Source organism: Schistocerca americana, chromosome X, assembly GCF_021461395.2.
Source record: "Schistocerca americana isolate TAMUIC-IGC-003095 chromosome X, iqSchAmer2.1, whole genome shotgun sequence".
Lineage (NCBI taxonomy): Eukaryota > Metazoa > Arthropoda > Insecta > Orthoptera > Acrididae > Schistocerca > Schistocerca americana.
Genome location: NC_060130.1, coordinates 425,175,482 through 425,186,373, shown reverse-complemented (window position 1 = coordinate 425,186,373; position 10,892 = coordinate 425,175,482). Strand labels below are relative to the sequence as shown.

The following is a 10,892-nucleotide window of genomic DNA, read 5'->3' as shown; positions in this document are numbered from 1 at the left end:
TTACTTACGTCAGTGTTATTATGTACGGCGGAGGACTACATTTAAGCTGGGCGTGATTTCGGTTGCGAGAGTGTGCAAGAGCTGTCTGATGTGGCATACAGAACGCAGCACAAGGGGTCCTGCACTGCCAAACTTTGCACATAGCTCTATGAATGTCACGCTACTACCGACATGTTTCTTAAACCCTGTCCACATGAGCTAGATAAGATAATTTCTGCTTTAGGAAATACAGGTATCGAGCTGAACTAAATTTGTTGTGGACTCGACGAAATTGATTCTGTCAACTTTCAAAACTTGCATCTGTGTTAAAGTTTCAGGTACTGAGTGACTACTTTAAAAGAATTCATTTTTATGCTTATTTTTTACTCGAAATAAACAGTTCATTTAGTTGGTAAGTAACTAATTTTGCCCTCATTGGCTTAATCAATCAGTGTCACACAAAAATTTGATAATACTATCGATTCATTCACTCAGCTGATTTTACAGGGCTTAAGTAACAAAAAACATTAGTCTGTATTTTCTGTGAATTATCCAAGCTATTTCACCATCTAAATCGGAACATTTAATTACAACAGTGCGGTTTTACGGAATTAATGGCATAGCTAACATATGGATCAGGTCGTAGTTAACAAAGAGAACGCAGGCTATTGTAATTCATAGTTGACTAGTTGATGACAGGAGATACTATTTTGTGATTAGAGTTAAACAATTAATCGAGTTTACGACGTGCAATATTGTGTCCTCTATTGTTTCTTGAGTATATTAATAATCTTCCATTTATTACACATGAAACAGAATTACTTGCTTTTACAGGTGACACAACTATTGCAATCAATCCAAAATGACACACAGCAATAGAGTAAACTCTTAGTAATGTGTTTAGAAGGATTATTAACCCTCTATTGCAAGGTGTTAGCATTTGGCAACAATCCGTAAGTTTACATGTAACGTTAAGGAAACCACTCGTATTGTATATTCATGATGGAGCCACCTGGCAACACACACACAGTCTGGCAGCATCGAGCTAGACAGTGTTCACACTTGAAAATCAATAATTTTCGTTGAAGATCGAGTGTATGTAAACAAGTCCGAAAGCAGCTGAAAGAGTATATTATTTCTGCCACTTAGATCACATCTAGTTTGATTTCTAACGTATGTAAAATGATGCTTAATGATATAACAGATTATATTTCCATGTGTCTGTAACCGATTGGCTAACAATATTCAGACGTAGCACTTCGTGGATCTTCGGCTCCCGCCAAAAGTGTGCGCCGAGTCTGTTAAGGGGCGATAAAGCACAGTTCAAGTTAAGAGCTGCACGATCAAAATCTGAGTTGCGAGCCATTATATTTAATAATCTCTATCCTGTATGTAAAGCAGAGAAGAACAGACTAGAAGAATAACTTGATTTTGTGAATGTAATTTCTCCAAGATACTTACTTAAAGCACAAGACTTATTGGTATTTCTAACATGTATTATGAAACGTATGACTTTGTAGACGTACGTTTTCAAAATATACTTTCTGTAGCTTAATGTTTTGTATGCAGCATGGTTCGTGTAACAAATAAAAAAAGCATCTGGAATTCTAAAAACTAGAACATGGCAAATTATATCGCAGAGTTGAGAGTCGAGCCACTCGCTAGTTTCTTACAACCTTATCTCAAGAACAATGGATTCGCGACCTGTGTGCTACATCTACGCAGGGACAAGGGCAACTTTAGAAGATTCCAGATTAGTGAACTATTACAAAATACCAGTGTTCTGCCTTGATGCGACAGAATACACATAGGTGCCTTACATGTCCTGCATTTCCAGTACAAACGAAAACGGTACATATCATCTATAGTTGCCAGCCGCTGTGGCCGAGCGGTTCTAGGCGCTTCAGTCCGGAACCACGCTGCTGCTACGGTCGCAGGTTCGAATCCTGCCTCGGGCATGGATGTGTGTGATGTCCTTAGGTTAGTTACGTTTAAGTAGTTCCAACTCTAGGGGACTGATGACCTCAGATGTTAAGTCCCATAGTGCTCAGAGCCATTTGAACCATTTTGAACCATCTATGGTAACACAGAAGAGGGAAAGAAGGAATGAATGAATGCGGAAGGAGCGTGTTGCACTGGACATTTACTGCATTCATTACGTTCGGTTGTCAGTTCAGTTTTGATCACTCTAACTACCTTGCCCCTCCCCCCCCCCCCCCCCCCCTTCTTTTCTTTCATTCATATCAGCGCCGTAAACCTTACACAAGGTATCCAGAACAAACTGGATGCATGTAGAAGCTGTCTCTGGGATTCTTACTTAGCGGAAATATAAATGTTGACATGTTACAAAATGTTTTGGACCTCTAGAAACGCCCATCGTTATCTATGGCTGTCCCTAGATTGAAATGATGCTCCTCCCGTTCTGTCCCTCTACTCGCCGCCACCCATCCTCATTGTAGGGGAAACATGTAGAGATGAACAGTCAGTAACAAACTTGCACCTCGGTGAAACTTCCACGAAATTTATGTAATGGACGTTAATCAGTAGAAAAAAAAGTGTCTCAGTCGAATAGCCTTGAGAATAAAATACCTAAATGTTCACACTGATTGGCATTATTTTGGCCTCAGTTCAGTTCTAGAAACTCATCCAGGCATATGCGTAGAGTGATTTGGGCAGCCCACGGAAAGCGTGTAAAGCTGGCCAGAATGGGATTTGAACCCTCATAAATAAAGAGAAACGTCACTAGCTAGTAAAGTCCTATGGCGTTGTGAGATGAGACAGCTCGAGGGGTAATTCAGCCGTATAATTGGGAATGGAATTCAGATGACTGTCTTGATGTCATGTTTGTGTTCTAGGTTACGATCACAAGGAAGCGAGAGGATTAAGCCAAACCTGCCTGAACTTAGTGGCGGCACAGGGCCTACTCCTCCAGAATAGCACCAATGGCACGCTCATCTTAACGTCACCATCCGACAAAATTGCCACCGTCGGCAGGATCTCATGCCCTCACTCCATTAGATACTGTAGAGAGGTTAGTTCAAGGCACTGGACCAACGTCCGGCGATTATAAACTGTGCGCCATCACCTCTCCTCTCCTTGCCATATAAATACTGGTGATGAAAATATTTTTCACCTGCAAGATTCGAACTGCCTACCCCCGAGTCATACACGGTCGCGCAAGCTTACATAACTTACTTCGGCTATGGAAGTGTATGCCGTTAATTGAATTCTTCAATGCGCCATACATAACCGTCATGATGTGATAGCATGTCACTTGTCGAAAAGTTATCTTCTTTCAGCTACTTGAAGAAATTCTTACACTAACATTGCTCTTATACAGTGTTTCATCGTGGGCAGAGATAAAAACATATTAGAACCGTCACAACGAGTACGAATTGAGTTCAATAACCTTAGCTAAACCTACTATGACAATGACCAGAAGCCGATAAGCTATCTAAAGAAGAGAAATTATTTTTAGTTAATTTCTGATAAGACACAGACCAATGTGGCCCTTCACAATCGAAGCGGTACTTTGCTTTCCCGCCATTCAGTCAGTGTTTGCACTACGTTTGCAAATTTATACTGTCCTTCCGTGATGTTGAGGAAATCTTTCAGGGATGACTAAAAGGTCACAAAAGCAGCAAAAGACGACTACAGACCTAGAACTAGAAGCACTACATTCGATAACTGTATGTCACAACAGCTGTCGAATGGAAGAGTCCTTTTCGGGACGTAAGAACCTAATTTACTTTAGCTTTCTGCACCTCAACACGATTAAATTTTAAAACAGGGTAAACAGTGCATTTAGAACCTGTAAATATACTGATACCAATGGAGCCAAGATACAGTCCAATTGTGTGCGTACTCACCAGGATAACAAATAAACTATTAAAGGGCTCTTCAGTTATCTTATTGACAAGAATGGTCTCATCAAATCAAAAGCATTACCACCCAGATTGTATGGTTTGCCAGAAATTCACAAACTAGGCATTCCACTGAGACCAATTTTTAGTGCCATTGATTGTCCAAACCCTTCTACAGCCACTTAAAGAAAAACTGACACTTAAATTGAAGATCCTGGCCATTTATCGAAAAATTAAAATCCGTCAGGCCTAGTCCAAGTGATATTTTGCTCAGTTTTGATACTGCATCATTGTTTACTATGTTCCTCTTAATGAGGTGATGTCACAGTTGGAAAGTATTTTCGCAAAGAATATGTTAGTTCTCTAAACATTGTCTCACATCAACATCATTGTTTACTATGTTCCTCTTAATGAGGTGATGTCACAGTTGGAAAGTATTTTCGCAAAGAATATGTTAGATCTCTAAACATTGTCTCACATCAACAAATTCTACGAGCAAACTGATGGATTGACTGTGCGGAATGAATGCCCTTAGGGCTGTTGTAGCGAATGAATACATGGAAAATTTTGAAAAAACAGCCCTTCAAACTGCGAAGAAGAAATCTTCATCTTAATTTCGGTACGCAGATACTTTCGTTCTGTGGCCTCATGGAAAACTGAGCTGTCTGAACTTTTAAATCTTCTGAATAATATTAATTCTTTTATAAAATTCACTATGAAAAGGGGGAAAGATCAAATTTCATTTTTAACGTACAGGTAGTTAAAAAACCTACCAGTACTTTAGGACATAAAGTCTACGGAAAGCCCACTCACATGGTCAGATACCTTCACAGACATTCTAATCAGCATCCCAAGCAGAAAAGAGGAGTGATCAAAAAATTGGTGGACTAGGCTAGAAGAAGCAGTCAACCACAGTACTTGGAAGACAAGCTCGATCATTTAAAAACTGCCTTCAAAAGAAACGACTGCTTTGACAAAGAGATAAATAGTGCTCTACAACCTAAAAGGTGTATAACGTCTGATGAAAGAACCAACTAAAGGGAAAGTTTTCCTTCCCTGCGTAAAAACTATCAGGGATGCCATCAAAGCACCCAGAAAACACGGTATTGATGCAGTGAAATTAACGCTGCCAAGGAACTACGTCCTCCGCTTGCCACAACAGGAGTACATAAAACCAACCCCTTGCACTTGCGGCCAAGTGTTCATAGAAACTACAAAAACAAGCATTAACACCCGCCATTAGGAAAACAAGAGCAATTGTCGCCTGTGCAAGACGGATAAATCAGCAGTAACAGATGATACACTGGGATCGGAAAACCATCGAATTCGTTTCTATGACACTTTAGTTTTAGGAGGATCTAATAATCACTACGCTAGAATGTACAGAGAGGTCATAGCAGCACGAAAGCACAAAATATTTCAACAGAAATGAAGAGGGATTGAAATTAGACAATTTGTGGGCCTTAGTGCCAAATAAAATAAACAGCCCCAACTCTTTCCCACAACAAGATTCATAACATACGACAGGATGACTCCGTCATCTTAAGCAGCATTTGATGACGTCACGAACCAACCTTTGCATGTAACAGCTCGACTGGCTGAGCTTGTTTGAGTTTTTAACTGTTGTCTGAGTCGTTAAAGCCTCTGATGATGCCTCCAAAATTCAAAGACGAAATGTTAAGCAGAGAATTATGCCTTGGACCACGGCCTAATGCTCATAAAACATATAAGCAACATCGAAAATATAGAGTTTTTGTTATCAGTCTAAAAATTGTCCAATGAAACGCTAACAAATTCTTAAACTGTAGATATTATGAAATATTATAGGTTGATGGCACTAACTCCATATCACAGGACAAAATGCTAACTTCATATGGAAAAGAATTATTTGTGGTTGCGACAGTGGCGGATACATATGGTGGGCGCGCGGGGCGCGCCACCCCTACCCCACTCACCCTTGTGTGCGTACTCACCAGGATAACAAATAAACTATTAAAGGGCTCTTCAGTTATCTTATTGACAAGAATGGTCTCATCAAATCAAAAGCATTACCACCCAGATTGTATGGTTTGCCAAAAATTCACAAACAAGGCATTCCACTGAGACCAATTTTTAGTGCCATTGATTGTCCAAACCCTTCTACAGCCACTTAAAGAAAAACTGACACTTAAATTGAAGATCCTGGCCATTTATCGAAAAATTAAAATCCGTCAGGCCTAGTCCATGTGATATTTTGCTCAGTTTTGATACTGCATCATTGTTTACTATGTTCCTCTTAATGAGATGATGTCACAGTTGGAAAGTATTTTCGCAAAGAATATGTTAGATCTCTAAACATTGTCTCACATCAACAAATTCTACGAGCAAACTGATGGATTGACTGTGCGGAATGAATGCCCTCAGGGCAGTTGTAGCGAATGAATACATGGAAAATTTTGAAAAAACAGCCCTTCAAACTGCGAAGAAGAAATCTTCATCTTAATTGCCCGCGCCTGTCAGCCTGCCGCACGCTATTCGTTCGTTACTTTCGTCAGTCGACTCGACTGAATCGAGTTATCGAGTAGTTGTACTTTCCTACGTAGCACGCGCTTCCGCGTCATCGTATTTTATACGTTTCTGAAACTTCCTGCCAGATTGAAACTGTATGCCGGACCGAGACTCGAACTCGGGACCTTTGCCTTTCGCGGGCAAGTGCTCTACCGACTGAGCTACCCAAGCACGACTCAGGCCCCGTCCTCACAGCTTTAATTCCGCCAGTACCTCGTCTCCTACCTTCCAAACTTCACAGAAGCTCTCCTGCGAACCTTGCAGAACTAGCACTCCTGAAAGAAAGGATATTGTGAAGACATTCGATACCTGCAAAACCCTACATTTCAGAAGGATAATGCACGACCGCATGTTGCAGGTCCTGTACGGGCCTTTCTGGATACAGAAAATGTTCGACTCCTGCCCTGGTCAGCACATTCTCCACATCTCTCACCAATTGAAAACGTCTGGTCAATGGTGGCCCAACAACTGGCTCGTCACAATACGCCAGTCACTACTCTTGATGAACTGTGGTATCGTGTTGAAGCGGCATGGGCAGCTGTACCTGTACACGCCATCCAAGCTCTGTTTGACTCAATGCCCAGGCGTATCAAGGCCGTTATTACGGCCAGAGGTGGTTGTTCTGTGTACTGATTTCTCAGGATCTATGCACCCAAATTGCGTGAAAATGTAATCACATGTCTTCTCTAGTATAATATATTTGTCCCATGAATACCCGTTTATCATCTGCATTTCTTCTTGGTGTAGCAATTTTAACGGCCAGTAGTGTAGGAGTTAGGTGTGGGAAACTATTGATGCGTATATCTCCGGTAATAGTGACTTTCGAGAAGATTCCTAAAAACACAATGTTACTATATAGGTTCTCTGTCTAATGCACTAGAAAGGAGTTAGGTGTGAGTCGACAATAAAAGTTCCACACACACAAATTGCCAGGGGACGTCATCATTGTGAACTCGCCATTATATTATACGTCGTAAGGTGCATATTGACTTGTCGCTTTCGCAGTAGGTATTTGTTCACACTCCATAGAAGTCTGGAAGCGAACATTCTGGTAGCGAATGTTCTCGAAACAACCGAGTCACATAAATAAGGGAAGCAGAGTCGCTGCCAGGTAGTCAGTTTGAAAGCTACAATCGTCGTGATATCTTGGAAGTAATAAAAAGTGAAAAACTGCAATTATTGGCTATTACCACGGACTTCTGTCAGCATTGTGCTTAGTGATATCAGAAATACGCGGAGTGTGACCGAGTGCGTTTTAGCGCTAAGTGTACTAGTGCGCATTTTTCAGTGCGAATAAAGTGTTTACTCGAGAATAATTGGCATCTAATTTAACTACGTCGTAACAATATAATAAAATGGATCATTATGCAGTAAGAAAAAGAAAAGTAGAAACATCTGAAGATTCCGTTCTACTTTCAACCGCAAAAACACCACGAGATGTACAGGCAGAGCCCAGCACCTCGTCGAAACTTTCGGAACAAAGTTCATCAACTAATTCCTTTAATCCCACAGATATCGGCAATTATTTGGATATATTAGCGTCAGGGAATATTAATGATGATATAAAACACAAGCCTCTCACAGCTCCAAGGAAACCTGAAAAAGGTTATATCTTTCCTACTTCCGAGAACAACAAGAGGGGACGGGTTGAACACAGACAAGTGCACGATAATCACTTTGAACATTTCACACAAGTTTGCATTAACTGTTCAGTTTTTGGGAATAATAAAATAGTTGGAAGAAAGAAATCTATTATCGCCAAGAAACTTGTGACTAACCACTAACAAAGTTTGCCAAACTTACTGGTAAAGTTGGTGACCTTGAGACCCACTCTCGGCTCAGGTACCACGTTGAAGCAACAGATGCAAAATTATATTTGACGACACGAGACAGCCGTGAACTTGAGGTCATAAATCAATGGACAGAGAAGGAAAGCATTAGGGAAAACAGAGACCGCCTTGTACCTATAATAAAAACAAACATATTTCATGGAGAGCAAAATATCCCTCTGCGGGGGCATAGAGATGATGGGAGTCTATTAGAAAACGAAAATGATAGTGAAAGTATAGTGAGTAACGAGGGAAACTTTAGAGCTTTTATAAGATTTAGAATTGACGCTGGAGACTTGCAACTAAAACATCACCTTGAGACTACAATAGCGAACGCCACTTACATAAGTAAAACAACGTGTAACGAACTCATTTCATGCTGTGAAACGGTGACGTTATCGAGAATACTAGAATAAATCAAAGATTCTCGTTATTACAGCATAATTTTCGATGAGGCTACGGACACAGCGCACATCGTCCAATTGAGTTTAGCTGCAAGATGTGTTAATGGTCACGGCAAACTACACGAAATATTTTTGGGTTTCGTTGACATCCATAAAGACAATGACTGTAGTGGAAACATTGACGATGAACGTCAAGAGAGTCAAGATGAAGAGCGTAGCGTTACTGCTGAAGTATTAAGTACTACAATTCTAAGGAGAATAGAAAGCCTTTCTTTGTCACTGGAGAACTGTGTTGGTATAGGTTGTGATGTTTGCTCAGTTAATATGTCAGAACTGAAAGCTTGTTTGTTATGGGCCCTTACTTGGCACCAAAATAGGATATCGGACAACCATAACGGGTCCACCTTAGTCAAATTAAGTTTTGTTAGCCCGCTAGTTGGGTCTCCTAACCCCCACCCCCGTCCCCCTCTGTTTCTCCTTGAAAGTGAGAGGTTGAGCGCTGTTGCAGTTAGTGTTGGTACTGTTTGTAGGTTTCCGTCCTCTGTTGGAGGCAAGACCGTATCGTTTAGTTGACATGGTTACAGTTGTTTGTCTTCTTCTCGTGTTGACTGGCGCCACTTGGTTTCGCAAGCGTTGCGTGTGCGCTAGTGGCAGCAGCGGCGGTTATCGATATGTAGGAGGGTAATCCCAAAAGTAAGGTCTCCTATTTTTTTAATATGTACAAAAACCTGTTTATGTCTACAATGGTTTACATCAGTTTACAGCTTGAACATTTAGCTATTTTTCGACATAATCACCATTTCTGTCGATGCATTTTTGTAGATGCTGTGGCAGTTTTTGAATGCACATGTCATACCAACTCGCCGCCATGCTGTTCAGAAAGTTATGAACCTCTTCTTTCACCTCATCGTCGAAGCTGAATCGCTGGGACCGCAATTAACACTGACAGGTAGTGTAAGACTCTGAAAAACCTCAAACAGGCAATTCAGAACTGGAGAAGAGGAATGTTGAGCAAGGGCGTACACATTCTCCATGACAACGCTCGCCCACACATCGCTCGGCAAAGCGTTGCTTTCCTGCAGCGGTTTCAGTGCAACATAATCACCTACCCACCCTATAGTCATGACTTGGCGCCCAATGACTATCACCTGTTCCTTAGGTTAAAAGAACATTTGGCTGGAAAGCGATTCAGCTCCAACGACAAGGTGAAAGAAGAGGTTCATAACTTTCTGAACAGCATGGCGGCGAGCTGGTATGACATGGGCATACAAAAACTGCCACAGCATCTACAAAAATGCATCCACAGAAATGGTGATTATGTTGGAAAATAGCTAAATGTTCAAGCTGTAAATTGATGTAAACCATTGCACATTGTAGAAATAAACAGGTCTATGAACTTATAAAAAAATGGGAGCCCTTACTTTTGGGATTACCCTCGTAGTTAACTGTGGCACTTCTGGTTCTACTGGTTCGTGTCAGTGGGCAGTTCGGTTGGGGACTCTGGAGGAGCCAGGTCCGCTAGTCCCTTTAAATTAACCTTTGCTGTTGTATTTGCTGTTTTACTGTATGTCTGTTAATTTTTTTTATAATTGCCGTTCTTGGCGTTAAAGGCCTTCAGCTGTGACTGTGGTTACTTGCCTTAAAATTCTAATTGTGATCACATTGGCTTGTTTTTAAAACGTTTTTGCTGTGTCTGTTTTATGCTCATTTGGTAAATTGTAACGCACTGAAAGCGCTATTAATTACACAGTCGTTTATTACTTCATTAATAACGTGTGATATCCGTATTTATTGCTGAGTCTGGAATTACCGTTTTAAATTAAAAGTTTGTAATTCCAAAAGGAAACCAATAGTAGCTGATTACGGCCCCGTCCACAATCGTAACCGAATCCTGCCTGCCTTGATTACCAGGTTCCAGCTGTGGCTTCAATACAAAAGAAAGCTATCAACGCGCAAGTAGCACCGAGTCGAAGTCAACAGCTCAACATCGCTGTCTCTCGCAGTTGCAAGGTTATAAGTGTGAGAAACTCACTTGGTACTAATGAAGAAGTAGTAGAACCGTTCTTTACAGCGTCTAGCAAGCGGTTCGCAACATTGAAGAGTCATCTAAAACACTCGCTGCAGTCACATTGTCAAACGAGATGGGATGAGCGACATGATGCTGCTATTCAATTCGCAGCTGATTTCGGAACAGTTTGCGAAATTCTTAAAGAAATACAGTGTTGGAGGGATAGAACAACGGCTTCCAAAGTCAATATTCTCCTTCGAGC

The 10,892-nt window shown here is 41.0% G+C and overlaps 1 non-coding gene across 1 annotated transcript; it reads right to left on the bottom strand.

The window, feature by feature from the left end:
- Positions 1-6,486: 6,486 nt before the first annotated feature.
- Positions 6,487-6,561, bottom strand: Trnas-cga. The gene has a single exon. It is a non-coding gene; the product is annotated as a tRNA-Ser (tRNA).
- Positions 6,562-10,892: the final 4,331 nt, after the last annotated feature.